The sequence below is a fragment of the Mobula hypostoma genome, chromosome X1, assembly GCF_963921235.1.
Source record: "Mobula hypostoma chromosome X1, sMobHyp1.1, whole genome shotgun sequence".
Lineage (NCBI taxonomy): Eukaryota > Metazoa > Chordata > Chondrichthyes > Myliobatiformes > Myliobatidae > Mobula > Mobula hypostoma.
The window spans coordinates 58,268,684-58,291,139 of record NC_086128.1 but is presented as its reverse complement, the minus strand read 5'-3'; positions in this window follow the sequence as shown (position 1 = coordinate 58,291,139).

The following is a 22,456-nucleotide window of genomic DNA, read 5'->3' as shown; positions in this document are numbered from 1 at the left end:
CCTAGACTCCCCCACTATAGGAAACATCCTCTCCACATCCACTCTATCTGTGCCCTCTGGTCCTAGACTCCCCCACTATAGGAAACATCCTCTCCACATCCACTCTATCTGTGCCCTCTGGTCCTAGACTCCCCCGACTATAGGAAACATCCTCTCCACATCCACTCTATCTGTGCCCTCTGGTCCTAGACTCCCCGACTATAGGAAACATCCTCTCCACATCCAATCTATCTGTGTCCTCTGGTCCTAGACTCCCCCACTATAGGAAACATCCTCTCCACATCCACTCTATCTGTGTCCTCTGGTCCTGGACTCCCCCACTAGAGGAAACATCCTCTCCACATCCACTCTATCTGTGTCCTCTGGTCCTAGACTCCCCGACCACAGGAAACATCCTCTCCACATCCACTCTATCTGTGTCCTCTGGTCCTAGACTCCCCCACTGAAGGAAACATCCTCTCCACATCCACTCTATCTGTGTCCTCTGATCCTAGACTCCCCCCACCATAGGAAATATCCTCTCCACATCCACTCTATCTGTGTCCTCTGGTCCTAGACTCCCCCACTATAGGAAACATCCTCTCCACATCCACTCTATCTGTGTCCTCTGGTCCTAGACTCCCCCACTATAGGAAACATCCTCTCCACATCCACTCTATCTGTGCATTCTGGTCCTAGACTCCCCCACTATAGGAAACATCCTCTCCACATCCACTCTATCTGTGTCCTCTGGTCCTAGACTCCCCACTGCAGTAAACATCCTCTCCACATCCACTCTATCTGTGCCCTCTGGTCCTAGACTCCCCCCACTATAGGAAACATCCTCTCCACATCCACTCTATCTGTGTCCTCTGGTCCTAGGCTCCCCCACTATAGGAAACATCCTCTCCACATCCACTCTATCAGTGTCCTCTGGTCCTAGACTCCCCCACTATAGGAAACATCCTCTCCACATCCACTCTATCAGTGTCCTCTGGTCCTAGACTCCCCTACTATAGGAAACATCCTCTCCATGTCCACTCTATCAGTGTCCTCTGGTCCTAGTCTCCCCCATTATCGGAAACATCCTCTCCACGTCCACTCTATCTGTGTCCTCTGGTCCTAGACTCCCCCCATTATAGGAAACATCCTCTCCACATCCACTCTATCTGTGTCCTCTGGTCCTAGACTCCCCCACTATAGGAAACATCCTCTCCACATCCACTCTATCTGTGCCCTCTGGTCCTAGACTCCCCCACTATAGGAAACATCCTCTCCACATCCACTCTATCTGTGTCCTCTGGTCCTAGACTCCCCCACTATAGGAAACATCCTCTCCACATCCACTCTATCTGTGTCCTCTGGTCCTAGACTCCCCCACTATAGGAAACATCCTCTCCACATCCACTCTATCTGTGTCCTCTGGTCCTAGACTCCCCCACTATAGGAAACATCCTCTCCACATCCACTCTATCTGTGCCCTCTGGTCCTAGACTCCCCCACTATAGGAAACATCCTCTCCACATCCACTCTATCTGTGTCCTCTGGTCCTAGACTCCCCGACCACAGGAAACATCCTCTCCACATCCACTCTATCTGTGTCCTCTGGTCCTAGACTCCCCCACTATAGGAAACATCCTCTCCACATCCACTCTATCTGTGTCCTCTGGTCCTAGACTCCCCCACTATAGGAAACATCCTCTCCACATCCACTCTATCTGTGTCCTCTGGTCCTAGACTCCCCCACTATAGGAAACATCCTCTCCACATCCACTCTATCTGTGTCCTCTGGTCCTAGACTCCCCCACTATAGGAAACATCCTCTCCACATCCACTCTATCTGTGTCCTCTGGTCCTAGACTCCCCCACTATAGGAAACATCCTCTCCACATCCACTCTATCTGTGTCCTCTGGTCCTAGACTCCCCCACTATAGGAAACATCCTCTCCACATCCACTCTATCAGTGTCCTCTGGTCCTAGACTCCCCCACTATAGGAAACATCCTCTCCACATCCACTCTATCAGTGTCCTCTGGTCCTAGACTCCCCTACTATAGGAAACATCCTCTCCACGTCCACTCTATCAGTGTCCTCTGGTCCTAGACTCCCCCACTATCGGAAACATCCTCTCCACGTCCACTCTATCTGTGTCCTCTGGTCCTAGACTCCCCCCATTATAGGAAACATCCTCTCCACATCCACTCTATCTGTGTCCTCTGGTCCTAGACTCCCCCACTATAGGAAACATCCTCTCCACATCCACTCTATCTGTGCCCTCTGGTCCTAGACTCCCCCACTATAGGAAACATCCTCTCCACATCCACTCTATCTGTGTCCTCTGGTCCTAGACTCCCCCACTATAGGAAACATCCTCTCCACATCCACTCTATCTGTGTCCTCTGGTCCTAGACTCCCCCACTATAGGAAACATCCTCTCCACATCCACTCTATCTGTGTCCTCTGGTCCTAGACTCCCCCACTATAGGAAACATCCTCTCCACATCCACTCTATCTGTGTCCTCTGGTCCTAGACTCCCCCACTATAGGAAACATCCTCTCCACATCCACTCTATCTGTGTCCTCTGGTCCTAGACTCCCCCACTATAGGAAACATCCTCTCCACATCCACTCTATCTGTGTCCTCTGGTCCTATACTCCCCGACCACAGGAAACATCTTCTCTACATCCACTCTGTCTGTGTCCTCTGGTCCTAGACTCCCGCCACTATAGGAAACATCCTCTCCACATCCACTCTATCTGTGTCCTCTGGTCCTAGACTCCCCCACTATAGGAAACATCCTCTCCACATCCACTCTATCTGTGTCCTCTGGTCCTAGACTCCCCCACTATAGGAAACATCCTCTCCACATCCACTCTATCTGTGTCCTCTGGTCCTAGACTCCCCCACTATAGGAAACATCCTCTCCACATCCACTCTATCTGTGTCCTCTGGTCCTAGACTCCCCCACTATAGGAAACATCCTCTCCACATCCACTCTATCTGTGTCCTCTGGTCCTAGACTCCCCCACTATAGGAAACATCCTCTCCACATCCACTCTATCTGTGTCCTCTGGTCCTAGACTCCCCCACTATAGGAAACATCCTCTCCACATCCACTCTATCTGTGTCCTCTGGTCCTAGACTCCCCCACTATAGGAAACATCCTCTCCACATCCACTCTATCTGTGTCCTCTGGTCCTAGACTCCCCCACTATAGGAAACATCCTCTCCACATCCACTCTATCTGTGTCCTCTGGTCCTAGACTCCCCCACTATAGGAAACATCCTCTCCACATCCACTCTATCTGTGTCCTCTGGTCCTAGACTCCCCCACTATAGGAAACATCCTCTCCACATCCACTCTATCTGTGTCCTCTGGTCCTAGACTCCCCCACTATAGGAAACATCCTCTCCACATCCACTCTATCTGTGTCCTCTGGTCCTAGACTCCCCCACTATAGGAAACATCCTCTCCACATCCACTCTATCTGTGTCCTCTGGTCCTAGACTCCCCCACTATAGGAAACATCCTCTCCACATCCACTCTATCTGTGTCCTCTGGTCCTAGACTCCCCCACTATAGGAAACATCCTCTCCACATCCACTCTATCTGTGTCCTCTGGTCCTAGACTCCCCCACTATAGGAAACATCCTCTCCACATCCACTCTATCTGTGTCCTCTGGTCCTAGACTCCCCCACTATAGGAAACATCCTCTCCACATCCACTCTATCTGTGTCCTCTGGTCCTAGACTCCCCCACTATAGGAAACATCCTCTCCACATCCACTCTATCTGTGTCCTCTGGTCCTAGACTCCCCCACTATAGGAAACATCCTCTCCACATCCACTCTATCTGTGTCCTCTGGTCCTAGACTCCCCCACTATAGGAAACATCCTCTCCACATCCACTCTATCTGTGTCCTCTGGTCCTAGACTCCCCGACTATAGGAAACATCCTCTCCACATCCACTCTATCTGTGTCCTCTGGTCCTAGACTCCCCCACTATAGGAAACATCCTCTCCACATCCACTCTATCTGTGTCCTCTGGTCCTAGACTGCCCCCACTATAGGAAACATCCTCTCCACATCCACTCTATCTGTGTCCTCTGGTCCTAGACTCCCCCACTATAGGAAACATCCTCTCCACATCCACTCTATCTGTGTCCTCTGGTCCTAGACTCCCCCACTATAGGAAACATCCTCTCCACATCCACTCTATCTGTGTCCTCTGGTCCTAGACTCCCCCACTATAGGAAACATCCTCTCCACATCCACTCTATCTGTGTCCTCTGGTCCTAGACTCCCCCACTATAGGAAACATCCTCTCCACATCCACTCTATCTGTGTCCTCTGGTCCTAGACTCCCCCACTATAGGAAACATCCTCTCCACATCCACTCTATCTGTGTCCTCTGGTCCTAGACTCCCCGACTATAGGAAACATCCTCTCCACATCCAGTCTATCTGTGTCCTCTGATCCTAGACTCCCACACCGTAGGAAACATCCTCTCCACATCCACTCTATCTGTGTCCTCTGGTCCTAGACTCCCCCACTATAGGAAACATCCTCTCCACATCCACTCTATCTGTGTCCTCTGGTCCTAGACTCCCCCACTATAGGAAACATCCTCTCCACATCCACTCTATCTGTGTCCTCTGGTCCTAGACTCCCCCACTATAGGAAACATCCTCTCCACATCCACTCTATCTGTGTCCTCTGGTCCTAGACTCCCCCCCACAGGAAACATCCTCTCCACATCCACTCTATCTGTGTCCTCTGGTCCTAGACTCCCCCACTATAGGAAACATCCTCTCCACATCCACTCTATCTGTGCCCTCTGGTCCTAGACTCCCCGACTACAGGAAACATCCTCTCCACATCCACTCTATCTGTGTCCTCTGGTCCTAGACTCCCCCACTATAGGAAACATCCTCTCCACATCCACTCTATCTGTGTCCTCTGGTCCTAGACTCCCCCACTATAGGAAACATCCTCTCCACATCCACTCTATCTGTGCCCTCTGGTCCTAGACTCCCCCCACTATAGGAAACATCCTCTCCACATCCACTCTATCTGTGTCCTCTGGTCCTAGACTCCCCGACTATAGGAAACATCCTCTCCACATCCACTCTATCTGTGTCCTCTGGTCCTAGACTCCCCCACTATAGGAAACATCCTCTCCACATCCACTCTATCTGTGCCCTCTGGTCCCAGACTGCCCCCACTATAGGAAACATCCTCTCCACATCCACTCTATCTGTGTCCTCTGGTCCTAGACTCCCCCACTATAGGAAACATCCTCTCCACATCCACTCTATCTGTGTCCTCTGGTCCTAGACTCCCCCACTATAGGAAACATCCTCTCCACATCCACTCTATCAGTGTCCTCTGGTCCTAGACTCCCCCACTATAGGAAACATCCTCTCCACATCCACTCTATCTGTGTCCTCTGGTCCTAGACTCCCCCACTATAGGAAACATCCTCTCCACATCCACTCTATCTGTGCCCTCTGGTCCTAGACTCCCCCACTATAGGAAACATCCTCTCCACATCCACTCTATCTGTGTCCTCTGGTCCTAGACTCCCCCACTGTAGGAAACATCCTCTCCACATCCACTCTATCTGTGTCCTCTGGTCCTAGACTCCCCCACTATAGGAAACATCCTCTCCACATCCACTCTATCTGTGTCCTCTGGTCCTAGACTCCCCCATTATAGGAAACATCCTCTCCACATCCACTCTATCTGTGCCCTCTGGTCCTAGACACCCTCACTACAGGAAACATCCTCTCCACATCCACTCTATCTGTGTCCTCTGGTCCTAGACCACCCCCACCATAGGAAATATCCTCTCCACATCCACTCTATCTGTGTCCTCTGGTCCTAGACTCCCCCACTATAGGAAACATCCTCTCCACATCCACTCTATCTGTGCCCTCTGGTCCTAGACTCCCTCACTGCAGGAAACATCCTCTCCACATCCACTCTATCTTGGCCTTTCAATATTTTATAAGTTTCAATGAGATCCACCCCCCCCCCTTTCATCCTTTCAACTTCTGAAGAAAACCTCGTGGTTCAGTTGGGCCACAATGTGGGACCACATTGCGTGGACAGTAGGATAACTTCTGGACATGTCCCAAATAATTGGTGATTGGTTGTCCGTCGTATCTGACGATGCCAATTAGATTTGTGCAACTTCTTTATAGCTATTGATTTATTTAGAGATACAGCACAGAGCAGGCCCTCCCAGTCCAACAGCCACACCACCCAGCGACCCACCTGTGTCACCCTAGCCTCATCACAGGTCAATTTACAAAATCAGTGAACTTACTAACCCATATGTCTTTGGACTGTGAGAGGCAACCGTAGCACCCAGAGGACATCCACGTGTTTGCAGGGGCGATGGTATGACCTCCTTACAGGCGACTCTGGAATTGAACTCTGAACTCCAGGACGTCCCGATGTGTAATCGCATCGTGCTAACCGCTACTCAACAATGGCGCCTGGTTGCTGTTCTTCCGTTGTAATGTGAGCGGCAGAGGGAAGCCTGTGACTGCACTGGAGCAACTCCCTCCAGGCTCGACAGGACAGGAGGCTCAGAGACCTCGGCCTTCACCCTGCCTTGTGCAACTGGATCCTGGACTTCCTGTCAGATCGCCGCCAGGTGGTAAGAGTGGGCTCCCTCACCTCTGCCCCTCTGATCCTCCACACATGTGCCCCCCCAGGGTTGTGTCCTGAGTCCCCTCCTCTGCTCCCTTTACACCCACGACTGTGCTGCCACAGACAACTCCAATCTGCTGACCAAATTCACAGACCATACAACTTTGATCGGCCTTATTTCTAGCGGTGATCAGACAGCCTACAGAGGAGGAGTTAACACCCTGACACAGTGGTGCCAAGATAACAACCCCTTGCTCATTGTCCAAAAAACAAAAGAGCTGATTGTGGATTACAGTCGGCATGGAGACAGGCTCATCCCGATCAACATCAAGGTGACTGCAGTTGAGATGGTGCATAGTTTCAAGTTTCTCAGTATACACGTCACCAAAGATCTCACCTGGACTGCTGTGTGGCAGAAAAAGCACAACAGCGTCTCTTCCACCTCAGGCGACTGAAGATGTTTGGCATTGGTTCCCAAATCCTCAAGACCTTCTATAGGGGCACCACTGAGAGCATCCTGACTGGTACGGGAACTGCACCAACCTTGATCGCTGGGCACTGCAGAGAGTGGTACAGACAGCCCAGCGCATCTGTGGATGCGAACTTCCCTCCACTGAGGACACTTACAGCAGCAGGTGCAGAAAGGCGGCCTGGAAGATCATCAGGGACGGCCCAACCATAAACTGTTCCAGCTGCTTCCAACTGGCAAACGGTACCACAGCATTAAAGCCAGGACCAACAGGCTATGGGACAGCTTCTTTCTACAAGCCATTAGACTTATCAATTCACATGTCTCTACATTGCAACGGAGTCGTAACACAGATTTTTACTCCCTCACGTTGTGGGGTGGATGTAAGATTTAAATAAAATCAATTCAATTCAATTCAGTTCTACTCTCTCGACATCAGAAGTCCAATTCCAGTGGTACGAGTAATCGTCACAGCTGGGCTCTTCCTTGGTTGCACTGGATGACCATGAATTTTGTGCCGTGTCACGCCCTTCGCTCTCCACGGAGCGTTGCAGAACCACCTTCCTGGCTGTTGGACCTCACTGTGAATTTCATCCTCCCAGTCCGCCAGAGCTGGCTTCATATGCTTGGACAGCCGTGTCCCTATCTCACCAGGGTGTGGCCGCTGTCACATGCAAACAGCTACTCGGAGCCGCAGGTGAGAGCTGAGTGTCTGGCGGGGACAAAAGGTGAGTGAGCTGTCCGTAAGACCATAAGACATAGGAGCAGAATTAGGCCATTCAGCCCATTGAGTCTGCTCCGCCATCTCATCCATTTCCCTCTCAACCCCATTCTCCTGCCTTCTCCCCTTAACCTTTGACACTGTGACTAATCAAAAACCTATCAACCTCCACTTTAAATGTACCCAATGTCTTGGCCTCCACAGCCATCTGTGGTAACAAATTCCACAGATTCACTACCCTCTAGCTAAAGAAATTCCTCTTCATCTCCATTCTAAATGGACATCACTCTATCCCCCACTATCGGAAACATCCACTCTATCTGGGCCTTTCCAGTGAATACAGACCCAGAGCCATCAATCCTAATATGATAAGACTTTCATTCCTGGAATCATTTTTGTGAACCTCTGAACTCTCTCCAATGTTGGCACATACCTTTTTTAAATAAAGGGTCCAAAACTGCTCAGAACACTCCATGAGGCCTCACCAGTGCCTTTTAAAGCCTCAGCATCAATCCTTGCTCTTGTATTCTAGTCCTCTTGAAATGAATGCTAATGTCACATTTGCCTTCCTTACCACTGACTCAATGGCAAATTAACCTTTAAGGAAATCCTGCACGAGAATCCCTAACCCCTTTGCACCTCGGATTTTTTTAAATCTTCTGCCCATTTAGAAAATAGTCTATGCTTTTATTCCTTCTACCAAAGTGCATGACCATACACTCCTTACACTGTATTCTTTACTCATTCTCATAATGCGGGGGTCCTCAAGCCCCTCGTTAATGCTAAGTGCCCATGGCATAAAAAAGGTTGGGACCCACTGTCCTAATCTAAGTCCTTCTGCAGCCTTCCTGTTTCCTCAACACTACTCTCCCTCCGCCTATCTTCGTATCGTCGGCAAACCTGGCCACAAAGCCATCAATTCCATCATCCAGATCAGAGACATACAACGTAAGAAGATTAGTCCCAACACCACCTCCTGCGGAACAGCACTAGTCACTGACAGCCAACCAGAAACAGCTGCCTATATTCCCACTCTTTGCCTCCTCGAGTCAAGTCAAGTCACTTTTTATTGTCATTTCGACCATAACTGCTGGTACAGTACACAGTAAAAACAAGACAACATTTTTCAGGACCATGGTGCTACATGAACAATACAAAAACTACACTGAACTACATAAAACAACACAAAACTACACTTGACTACAGACCTACCCAGGACTGCATAAAGTGCACAAAACAGTGCAGGCATTACAATAAATAATAAACAAGACAACAGGCATAGTAGAGGGCAGTAGGTTGCTGTCAGTCCAGGCTCTGGGTATTGAGGAGTCTGATGACTTGGGGGAAGAAACTGTTACATAGTCTGGTCGTGAGAGCCCGAATGCTTCAGTGCCTTTTGCCAGATGGCAGGAGGGAGAAGAGTTAGTCTGAGGGGTGTGTGGGGTCCTTCATAATGCTGTTTGCTTTGCGGATGCAGCATGTGGTGTGAATGTCTCATGGCGGGGAGAGAGACCCCAGTGATCTTCTCAGCTGACCTCACTATCTGCTGCAGGGTCTTGCGATCTGAGATGGTGCAATTTCCGAACCAGGCAGTGATACAGCTGCTCAGGATGCTCTCAATACAACCTCTGCAGAATGTGGACTTTCCTCAGCCTTTGCAGAAAGTAGAGACGCTGCTGGGCTTTCTTTGCTATGGAGCTGGTGTTAAGGGACCAGGTGAGATTCTCCGCCAGGTGAACACCAAGAAATTTGGTGCTTTTAACGATCTCTACGGAGGAGTCGTGGATGTTCAGCGGAGAGTGGTCGTTCCACGTCCTCCTGAAGTCAACAACCATCTCTTTTTTTGTTCACATTCAGAGACAGGTTGTTGGCTCTGCACCAGTTCGTTAGCCGCTGCGCCTCCTCTCTGTATGCTGACTCATCGTTCTTGCTGATGAGACCCACCATGGTCGCGTCATCGGCGAACGTGATGATGTGGTTCGAGCTGTGTGTTGCAGCACAGTCGTGGGTCAGCAGAGTGAAGAGCAATGGACTGAGCACACAGCCCTGGGGGGAGGTGGGCGGGGGGGTGGGTAGAGTGCTCAGTGTGATGGTGTTGGAGATGCTGCTTCCAATCCAGACTGACTGAGGTCTCGCAGTCAGGAAGTCTAGGATCCAGTTGCAGAGGGAGGTGTTCAGGCCCAGTAGGCTCAGCTTTCCAGTCAGTTTCTGAGGAATGATTGTGTTGAATGCTGAACTGAAGTCTATGAACAGCATTCGAACGTATGTGACTTTTTTGTCCAGGTGGGTGAGGGCCAGGTGGAGGGTGATGGCAATGGCGTCGTCTGTTGAACAGTTGGGACGGTATGTGAACTGCAGGGGTCCAGTGAGGGGGGCAGCAGGGTCTTGATGTGCCTCATGATGAGCCTCTCGAAACACTTCATGATGATGAATGTGAGTGCGACGGGAGGGTAGTCGTTGAGGGAGGACACTGAAGATTTCTTCGGCACGGGGATGATGGTGGCGGCCTTGAAGCACGTAGGAACGACGGTGCTGCTCAGGGAGATGTTGAAGATGTCAGTGAGAACATCTGCCAGCTGGTCTGCACATCCTCTGAGCACTCTGCCAGGAATATTGCCTGGTCCAGCAGCCTTCCGTGGGTTGACCCTGCACAGGGTTCCCCTCACATCGGCCACAATAAGACACAGCACCTGGTCGTTTGGAGGAGGGGTGGTCTTCCTCGCCATCACGTCATTTTCTGCCTCAAAACGAGCATAGAAGTTATTCAATGCATCGAGGAGGCAGGCATCACCCGCACAGGCAGGTGATGTTGTCTTGCAGTTGGTGATGTCCTGAATGCCCTCCCACATGCGCCACGTGTCACCGTTGTCCTGGAAGTGGCTGTGGATTCACTGGGCGTGTGCACGCTTTGCCTCTCTGATGGCCCAGGACAGTTTGGCCCTCGCTGTTGTTAGGGCTGCCTTGTCGCCTGCTCTGAAAGCAGAGTCACGGGTCCTCAGCAGCGCAGGCACCTCCGCGGTCATCCGTGGCTTCGGGTTATCGCGTGTGGTGATGGTCTTGGTCACAGTGAGGTCATCGATGCACTTGCTGATGTATCTGGTCACTGATGCCGTGTACTCCTCTAAGTTGGTAGAGTCGCCATCGGTTGCAGCCTCCCTGAACATGTGCCAGTCAGTGTGCTCAAAGCAGTCTTGAAGAGCAGAGATGGCTCCCGCTGGCCAGGTTTTCACCTGCTTCTGAACTGGTCTGGAGCGCCTGACGAACGGTCTGTATGCTGGGATTAGCGTAACAGAGGTGTGGTCTGAGTAACCGAGGTGGGGGTGGGGCTCCGCCCAGTACGCACTGGGAATGTTTGTGTAAATAAGGTCCAACGCATTCTCCCCTCTCGTTGCAAAGTCCACATACTGATGGAATCTGGGGAGCACTGACTTAAGGTGCGTGTGGTTAAAATCTCCGGCGAGAATAAACAGTCCCTCAGGGTGTGCGTTCTGCAGTTCGCTAATAGCCCCCATACAGATCATGGAGCACCTCCTTAGCATTAGCGCTGGGGGGAAAGTACATACTGACTATAAGGACAGTGGTGAATTCCCGTGGCAAATAAAATGGTCTGCATCTAACAGTCACAAACTCCACTAGCGATGAGCAGTGTTTTGAAACCAGCACAGAGTTCTTGCACCATTCCGTATTGATGTAAACACACAAGCCATCGCTGCGAGTCTTACCGGAAAGAGCTGCACCCCTGTCTGCTCGAAACAAGGCGAGCCCATCCAGCTGACTGGCAGTGTCTGCGGTTCCATTGGAGAGCCACGTTTCCGTGAAAACATATGCACAGCAGACTCTGCACTCCCGCCGGGTATTTCGTTGGAGTCGGATGTAGTCCAATTTATTGTCCAGGGAGCGGACACTGGAGAGCAGAATGGAGAGGAAGCCGGCCGGCTAGGGTTTGCTTTTTGCCTGGCACAGACTCCTGCCTGTTCGCCTCACTTCCGCTTCCTCACACACTGCTTACGACGTCCCCACCTCTGGCCACCGGCATCAGGCAACTCTGAGGGCTGTAGGCCCGATCCCCTCAGCAAGCTGAGGTCACGTCAGTTAACCAGCAGATCTTCATGAAGGTTTGTTTTTGAGCGGTCTCTGTATTGTAGCAGTATCTGGCGATGGTAGATAGTCGCTCTGTTATCCTTGTGCCCTAATCAAAAATTGTGCCTTAAAATTAAATTTAAAAATTAAATTAAAGTAACACCGGATCCGAAAGGCTGCTGCTGTTGTGTGCGCCGCGCCTCCTGCCAATCAGACACTGCTTTATCCATGCTAGAATCTTTCCTGTAATACCAAGGGCTCGTAACTTGTTAAGAAACCTCATGTGCGGCACCTTGTCAAAGACACGACAAGCTCCTTCACCCAGAGAGGTTTTTCCCCTCCCTAAACCCCTCAGATCAATTGTAATTGGATTATCATTGTCATGTGTACCAAGATATAGTAAAAATTGTGTGTTTGTATGTTGCTGCCCTTACGAGTCCACTGAGGCTCGACAAAAGAAGAATGTTAACAGGATGCAGAGTGCAGTGGTGGGGTGAGAAAGATATCTACCAAAGGAGGTGTAAGGTGCTCCCTCTGTCCGCTAGCCTGCAGGTCACCCTTGGGCAAGGTGTAGCACCTGCTTAGATCACCTCCACACCCCCACCAATGATCAGGGTCACGTGAAACCACGGGAGCAGGTGGTGGATGGTCGTATGAGCAGCCGGTGCAGATCACAAGTCCTGGTTACGTGACCACTGACACCAGGCGGACAGTCTCTGAAGAGTATTGATCATGGCTGGGGTCACCCATCTTGTAAAGACACCGCCCGGAAGAAGGCAATGGCAAACCACTTCTGTAGAAAAAATTGCCAAGAACAATCATGGTCATGGAAAGACCGTGCTCACCCACGTCGTATGACACGGCGCATAATGATGACGTCACACAACACGGCACATAATGATGATGACAGTGATGGTATAGTGTTAGTTACAGTGAAGGTGCAAAGGAGGCAGACAAATCAAGTGCAAAGACTGCGAGGAGATAGATTGAGAGATCAAGAGCTCATCTTTAGCGTTTGAGATGTCTAGCAGGAGAGAAGTTGTCTTTCAGCCTGGTTAAGACCATAAAACATTCAGATTTATTCATCAGGGGTACATTGAAACATACAATGAAATGAGTCATTTGCATTAACAACCTAAGGTTGTAAACAAAAACCAGCGTACACTCCTTTCCTCCGTCTTCACGTCCCGCTGCCTGTGGCAAGCGGCCAACATTATCAAGGCCCCCTTGCTCCTTGTTCATCGTCTCTCCTGCCCCTCTCCCACTGGACAGAAGACACAAAAGCTTAAGAAGACATCCAGGCCGGTGGGTTGTGCCTGCAATGGAGCTGGCTAAGTTTACAACTGACGGCAGCCTCTGGCGACCCTGTGCACCAGAGGGGGCCAGGTGTAAGTGGGAATGCAGAAGTTACAGTAAGATCAGCCATGTTCTCCGTAGCGATTAGCACGACAATATTACAGCTCGGGGCATCGGAGTTCAGAGTTCAATTCTGGTGTCCTCTGTAAGGAGTTTGTACGTTCCTTCCTGTGACTGTGTGGGTTTCCTCCGGGTGCTCCAGTTTCCAACCACAGTCCAAAGACATACCAATTAGTAGGTTAATTAATCATTGTAAGTTGTCCTGTGATTAGGCTAGGGTTAAATAGTTGAGTTGCTGGTCAGTGCAGCTCGTTGGGCTATAAGTGCTTGTTTTGTCTAGTCTGAATAGCTACAGGGGTCAAATATGTCTGCTTATGTGTTTATATCAATCTTGCTTTAAGTGGGATGTCTGTTAGTTCTTGTTACTCTGAATTCATGGAGTCAATGGAATCATACAGCAGGGAAACAGGCCATATTCAACCCATCGTGTCTATGGTAGCCATCTGTACCCTGGAGAATCGAGTGCTTGATATTACATTACATGTTGCAGCTGTTGCATCTCTGTTTAATTTCTGATCTTTAGGGTTCTTCTGGCAGTCAGGAATGATGAGTAGTCTTCATTCCAAGATTTCAGTTTAACTTAGAGTGCGAATAAACATACAAGTACTGAGCAAACTATATAAAGAACTGGGAAATGATGCTAAGAGTTGAATGGATGGGAAGACAAAGGAATAAAGAAGAATGCAAGGTGATGCCTCTGAAAAATCTTACCGTTTTTATAATGAGATAAGGAAAATTCCTCAGATAGGAATAAACTAGTTATTAGACTACATAATTAAAACAATTACATCATACGGGTAATGTGCCAATGGACTTTGCCAAAGAAAAATGAGAAAGGTGATAAACCGTTAGTTTAGCTGCTATACCGCTTTCTGCCAATGAGTGTGAAAAGTACAAATCTTATTGAAAAAACAGTGGTTTCCAATATGAGTATCTGCCTCTACAACCTCCTTGGGCAGTGCGTTCCTGCCTACAGGCAGCAGTATTCACTGTATCAGAAAAGATCCCCTTCAGATCCTATTTAAACCTCCTACCTCTCACCTTAAACACAACAGATTCTGCAGATGCCGAACCTCTTGAGCCAACACTCACAAAATGCTGGAGGTCAGGCAGCATCTATGGAGAGGGATAAACTTTGAACGGTCTGGGCCAAAACCCTTCATCAGGCCTTGACAGAGAGAAGCAAGGTGGCAAAAAGAGAATGTGTAATGGCCTCAGTAAACAGGGTTATTCTCTAATGATTACCACTGGAGCTTGGTGAATGTGGTCCATAGTCTCTCCATTGATCAGGTTTGACTGTGGATGTTGTGTCCCAGCTGTCTATGCAAGCCTGGGCAGTAGGATACGGAGAGCAAGCTGTTGCCCATGTAGCAGGCTCCCCCTCTCTACACATCTGATGAACCCAAAGGAACGGCAGAGACCGATACAGTTTGTCACCAGCAGTGTTGCAGGAGTTGCCGGTCAGCATTGAACTCAACGTAGGACTGCCTTAGGGACTCCAGCTCCGGGTTTTCCCCCTCGGGGGTTTACTACCAAAGTCTTCCCCATGAGTAGCCGCGAGGCAGCGGAGGTTTGAGATCAGAGTTTTCCTTCTCCTAGATGAGCTGCCAACCACGGCTGACGAGCCCTATCTGGCCAAAGCGACTGGTTTTAAGGCACCAATAACCCGCCTTTGCCCCTTCCCCTGTCAGCAGAAAGAGTTCCACTGGGATTAGTGGATAAGCCACAGATGAAGGCCAGCAGCTGGACTTGGTTGTCAGAGGCTATTTGAGACGCACGCCATTGGGAGTATTTAATAGATAATGGGAGCTCGTCCCGGCTATAACACCCTTAAGGAACCGATGTTCCTTAACATTGTATAATAGCACGGAAGAACTATTTGATGTTTTTGGTGTCGGAGTGGTGCTGGACATTTCCTGCTTTCTTCTTTCTGGTGAGAGAAGAAAGCAGAAGAAGTGTAGCTCTACACTGACACCAAGAACTTCAAATTGTTCGTCAGTACTATGAAGGCAATCTACAGACCGCATGCACCACGGACCACACGTCTCCTGTCATCAGGTAGCACAACCTTGCTCAGGGGGGAAGAACAGCATCAACACTTCACCAACCTGCTCAACTGTCCCTCTGCTGTAGACCAGCAGGAACCTTTGGTTGACATACTCATATGTCGTGTGAGGTGAAGAAAGCCATTCTCTGAAAAATCTGCCCAAGGCAGGACGGAATCGCTGCCGAGATCTTCAAGTCAGCAGGTCCAGTTGCAAGTGAAGCCTTCCACAGCATTCTTACGGTCATCTGGGAAGAAGAATACATGTCTAAAGTCTTTAGGATGCTACAATCTCCCCACTCTTCAAAGACAAGGGAAGCAGAGCTGACTATAGTAACGACTGAGGTATCTCCCTCTTGTCCATTGCCGGGTAGGTTCGAACTTTGAATAGTTGTCAATGCCCTGTCACCATCATATCAAAAGAGAAGCCTCAGACACAGTGGGGTTGGAAATGGGCTGAAAAATGGCAGATGGAGTTTAATACTGACAAGTGTGAGGTATTGCACTTTGTAAGGACAAACCAAGGTAGAACATACAGGGTAAATGGCAAGGCACTGAGAAGTGCAGTAGAACAGAGGGATCTGGGAATACAGATACAAAATTCCCTAAAAGTGTCGTCACAGGTAGATAAGGTCGTAAAGAGAGCTTTTGGTACATTGGCCTTTATTAATCAGAGTATTGTGTATAAGAGCTGAAATGTTATGATGAGGTTGTATAAGGCATTGGTGAGGCCGAATCTGGAGTATTGTGTTCAGTTTTGGTCACCAAATTACAAGAAGGATATAAATAAGGTTGAAAGAGTGCAGAGAAGGTTTACAAGGATGTTGCCGGGACTTGAGAAACTCAGTTACAGAGAAAGGTTGAATAGGTTAGGACTTTATTCCCTGGAGCGTAGAAGAATGAGGGGAGATTTGATAGAGGTATATAAAATTATGATGGGTATAGATAGAGTGAATGCAAGCAGGCTTTTTCCACTGAGGCAAGGGGAGAAAAAAACCAGAGGACATGGGTTAAGGATGAGGGGGGAAAAGTTTAAAGGGAACGTTAGTGGGGGCTTCTTCACACAGAGAGTGGTGGGAGTATGGAATGAGCTGCCAGACGAGGTGGTAAATGCGGGTTCTTTTTTAACATTTAAGAATAAATTGGACAGATACATGGATGGGAGGTGTATGGAGGGATATGGTCCGTGTGCAGGTCAGTGGGACTAGGCAGAAAATGGTTCGGCACAGCCAAGAAGGGCCAAAAGGCCTGTTTCTGTGCTGTAGTTTCTATGGTTTCTATGGTTTTCTATGGGTTTTTGCTTGGGTCACAGCATTTTTTATTTAGAGATAAACCCGGAATAAGCCCTTCCAGTCCTTCGAGCCATGCCGCCAGCAAGCCCTCGATTCAACCCTGGACCAATCACAGGACAATTTACAATGACCAATTAACCTATCAATCAGTACGTCTGCAGACTGTGGGAGGAAACTGGAGCACTTGGAGGAAACCCATACCGAACAAACTCCTTATAGAGGATGCTGGGATTGAACTGTGAACTCCAACACCCTGAGCTGTCATAACGTCACTGTGACCCAAAATCAATACTGCTGATCAGGTCCTGGAAATGTGCACAGAACAAAATGTGAACGTATATGCCATGTTCATAGATCTAACCAAAGTGTTCGAAACGGTCACCAGGGAAGCACTGTGGGTGGTATTTTCGAAGCTGCCATTCCCCTGCAGATTTCTCCTCATTTGCCCCTTTTGTGACGGAGAAGCTTTAGGGCCATTCAACATTTCAAACCGTGTGATGCAAGCGTGTGCCTTGGCCCTGTGCTTTTCAATCTATTCTTCACATGCTGAAGCACGCCGTCAGACAAACTTGATGGATCACTCTTTGACCGGCATCATCTGAATGCTAAGTTGAAGACAACTGAAAAGCTCATCCTTGAAGTACTCTATGCTGTTGACTGTGCAGTCTGATCTCCAACTCATTGCCTACAACCCAGATCAGTGTCAGGTGGTTCATTTTGGTAGGTCAAATATGATGACAGAATATAGTATTAATGGTAAGACTCTTGGCAGTGTGGAGGATCAGAGGGATCTTGGGGTCCGAGTCCATAGAACACTCAAAGCTGCTACGCAGGTTGACTCTGTGGTTAAGAAGGCATACGGTGCATTGGCCTTCATCAATCGTGGGATTGAGTTTAAGAGCCGAGAGGTAATGTTACAGCTATATAGGACCCCGGTCAGACCCCACTTGGAGTACTGTGCTGAATTCTGGTCACCTCACTACAGGAAGGATGTGGAAACCATAGAACGGGTGCAGAGGAGGTTTACAAGGATGTTGCCGGGATTGGAGAGCATGCCTTATGAGAATAGGTTGAGTGAACTCGGCCTTTTCTCCTTGGAGCGACGGAGGATGAGAGGTGACCTGATGGAGGTGTACAAGATGATGAGAGGCATTGATCGTGTGGATAGTCAGAGGCTTTTTCCCAGGGCTGAAATGGTTGCCACAGGAGGGCACAGTTTTAAGGTGCTTGGAAGTAGGTACAGAGGAGATGTCAGGGGTAAGTTTTTATTCAGAGAGTGGTGAGAGCATGGAATGGGTTGCCGGCGACGGTGGTGGAGGTGGATACGATAGGGTCTTTTAAGAGACTCCTGGATAGGTACATGGAGCTTAGAAAAATAGAGGGCTGTGGGTAACCCGAGGTAATTTCTCAGATAAGGACATGTTCGGCACAGCTTTGTGGGCCGAAGGGCCTGTATTGTGCTGTAGGTTTTCTATGTTTCTGTGTTTTCTAACTTTGGCCTCAACACCAGCCTGGTAAAGATGGAATTCCTATTTCACTCTACTCCTCGATCTGCTGTTGCCCCGCCCTTCATTACAATCAAGGGAGCAAGATTGAATATGGTGGATGAGTTCCTCGACAGCATCGTCCCTAGTGATGGCTCCTTGGAAATCAATGAAAAGCCAGCCCAAACTTTGTGGTTGAAGCAACACAACCATCAAAAAAGCTCAAGGTGTACAGTGCTGTTATTGTTAACAGTCTCATTCATGGCTATGAAACATGGACTGTTTACAGAAGGCATGTCAGACAGCTAAAGTGCTTCCACATTCAGAGCCTGAAGTCCATCCGCTGGCAGGACCGAGTCACAAAGCTGGAAGCCCTCGACAGAACGGACCACGAGCATCGAGGCCGTGGTCCTCAAAGCTCAGCTTCAATGGACAGTGTGTTTTTATTATTTCAGTAATATTGTAAATATAGTGTTTGAATAAGCATTCTTTGCTATTTATATAATTTATATCTCCAGGCGGGAGGAGAAGATGGTGGCGCAATGCAAAGCGTGCAGCTCTCCGGCGAAATGATATTATATTTGTAAGTAGGATGCCATGCACAATTCTGATTTGATGGAGACAGACGTGAGAAGCACAGAGAAACATCTGGAGAAATTTCTGAAATGCCCGGTTTGCTGCCGCTGCTACTGTGCGATCGAGAATCTCTGGAGGGAAGGCCCCAAAATCCCCGGCTTTGCCCGCTGCTGGCGACCGGGGCTGGGATAGAAAAGTTCAGCAGAGATGGTGCTCGGTGCTCAGTGTCGGAGGGCTGGTCAGAGGCTCGAAGTTTTTGGACGACTCAGAGTCGGACTGTGGTCGGGCATGGCAGGGAGAGTTTTCTTCTTTCTCCCGTCTGTGTGAGATGTGGGACTTTCGAGAGACTTTGAACTTTTTTTACCGTGCCCATGGCCTGTTCTTCATCAAGTTATGGTATTGTTGCACCGTTGTAACTATATGTTATAATTATGTGGTTTTTGTTAGTTTTTTCAGTCTTGGTCTGTCCTGTGTTTTGTGATATCACACTGGAGGAATATTGTATCATTTCTTAATGCATGCATTACTAAATGACAATAAAAGAGGACTGTGTGTCCTCATAACCTAATCTAATCTAGCACTAATATTAAGGGTTATATGTAAAAGTACGTGAATGACATACGTCATTACGCCACCGCGTCATATGTGCGCGCCTCACAAAACCTGCAACAGGAATTCCTCCCTCTGACTCAGGACTCACTGAGAACGAGCTTGCCGCTCAAGACTTGGACTCCACAGCCACCTCTGGGTCCATAACGGATGAGGTGCACAAGAACGACCACCATCATCAGACATGATGGTTGACCATTAACCTGCTACCGAAAACACGGAGTTTGTAGCTTCACGCTGTCACTAAATTGGCATTGCATTTCCAATGTTGCGACTCAAAAGTGCAAGAGATTCTGCAGAGGCTGGAAATCCAAAGCAACTCGCAAAAAGCAACTCAGCATCTACAGAGAGAAATAAACAGTCGATGTTTCAGGACGACACCCTTCATCAGGACTGACCTGATCCTGAGGAATTGAATACAATCTTTGGACTCACTTTCAACTTATGTTCTCAGTATTATTTATTTATTTATTTTGAACTTTGAACTTATTATTTATTTTTGTATTTGCACTATTTGTCAGTCCTTGTGTGTAGTTTTACATTGATTCTGTTGTATTCCTTTGTTCTGTTGTGAATGCCTTCAAGAAAATTAATCTCAGGGTAATATTTGGTGACATATACAGTGTCTATAAAAAGTATTCACGCCCCCACCCTTGGAAGTTTTCATGTTTTATTGTTTTACAACATTGATTAACAGTGACTTAATTTGGCTTTTTTTTGACACTGATCAACAGAAAAGAACTCCTTCATGTCAAAGTGAAAACAGATCTCTACAAAGTGATCTAAATTAATTACAAATATAAAACACAAAATAATTGATTGCATAAGTATTCACCCCCTTCACTGGTGCAGCCAATTGGTTTTAGAAGTCACGTAATTAGTTAAATGGAGATCACCGTGTGCAGTCACGGTGTTTCAATTGATTGTAGTGAAAATACACCTGTATCTGGAAGGTCCAACTGCTGGTGAGTCAGTATCCTGGCAAAAACTACACCAAGACGACAAAAGAACACTCCAAGCAACTCTGCAAAAGGTTATTGAAAAGCACAAGTCAGGAGATGGATACAAGAAAATTTCCAAGTCACTGAATATCCCTTGGAGTACAGTTAAATCAATCATCAAGAAATGGAAAGAATATGGCACAGCTGTAAATCTGCCTAGAGCAGGCCGTCCTCAAAACCTGAGTGACCGTGCAAGAAGGGGGACTAGTGAGGGAGGCCACCAAGAGATTTATGACAACTCTGGAGGAGCTACAAGCTTCAGTGGCTGAGATGGGAGAGACTGTGCAAACAACAACTGTTGTCCTGGTGCTTCACCAATCACAGCTTTATGGGAGAGTGGCAGAGAAAGCCACTGTTGGAAAAAAACTCACATGAAATCTCAGCTCAAGTTTGCCAGAAGGCCTGTGGGAGATTCTGAAGTCATCTGGAAGAAGGTCCTTTGTTTTGATGAAACCAAAATTGAGCTTTTTGGCCATCAGACTAAATGCTATATGTTTGGCATAAGCCAAACACTGCACGTCATCAAAAACACACCATCCCTACTGTGAAACATAGTGGTGGCTGTGGGGATGCTTCACTGTAACAGGCCCTGGAAGGCTTGTGAAGGTAGAGGGTAAAATGAATGCAGCAAAATACAGGGAAATCCTGGAGGAAAACCTGATGCAGTCTGCAAGAGAACTGCGACTTAGGTGAAGATTTGTTTTCCAGCAAGACAATGACCCCAAGCATAAAGCCAAAGCTACACAGGAATGGCTTAAAAACAACAAAGTTAATGTCCTGGAGTGGCCAGGTCAGAGTCCAGGCCTCAATCCAATTGAGAATTTGCGGCTGGACTTGAAAAGGGCAGTTCACTCACGACCCCCATGCAATCTGACAGAGCTTGAGCAGTTTTGTAAAGAAGAATGGAGAAAAATTGCAGTCTCCAGCTGTGCAAAGCTGATACAGACCTATCCGTGCCGACTCATAGAAACATAGAAAACCTACAGCACAATACAGGCCCTTCGGCCCACAAAGCTGTGCCGAACACGTCCTTACCTTAGAACTACCCAGGCTTACCCATAGCCCTCTATTTTTCTAAGCTCCATGTACCTATCCAGGAGTCTCTTAAAGACCCTATCGTATCCACCTCCACCACCATCACCGGCAGCCCATCGACTCAAGGCTGTAATTGCTAACAAAAATGCATCTACTGAATACTGACTTGAAGGGGTGAGTAATTATGCAATCAATTACTTTATGTTTTATATTTGTAATTAATTTAGATTACTTCGTAGAGATCTGTTTTCACTCTGACACAAAAGAGTCTTTTCCTGTTGATCAGTATGAAAAAAACAAATGAAGTCATTGTGATTCAATGTTGTAAAACAATAAAACATGAAAGCCTCCAAGGGAGGTGAATACTTTTCATAGGCACTGATACATACTTCAATAATGAAAATTTACTTTGAACTTTGGCCTGGGTGGTGGGGCTCTTTAATGATAGGTGCCTCCCCATCTTCAGGCCTATTGAAGGTGTCCTCAATGCTGGGGAGAGTAGTGCCCATGATGGAGACAGCTGATTTTACCTCTTAACTTTTTCTGATCCTGTGTTGTGCCCCCAACCAACTAGTTAATCAAGCAACACACATCAAAGTTGCTGGTGAACGCAGCAGGCCAGGCAGCATCTCTTGGAAGAGGTACAGTCGATGTTTCGGGCCGAAACCCTTCATCAGGACTAACTGAAAGAAGAGTTAATAAGAGATTTGAAAGTGGGAAGGGGAGATCAGAAATGATAGGAGAAGACAGGAGGGGGAGGGATGGAGCCAAGAGCTGGACAGGTGATTGGCAAAAGGGATATGAGGCTGGAGAAGGGAGAGGACCGCGGGACGGGAGGCCTAGGGAGAAAGAAAGTGGGAGGGGAGCACCAGGGGAAGACACCGTGAGAGGGACAGAGGGAGAAAAATGAGAGAAAGAGGGGGAAAAATAATAAATAACTAAATAAGGAATGGGGCAAGGGATGGGTGGCCTCCGGCCTGGTGGCGTGGGCATTGACTTCTCTGACTTCCGTTAATGCCCCTCCTCCCCTTCTTGCCACCTCCCTTATTTAGTTATTTATTATTTTTTCCCCCTCTCTCTTTCTGTT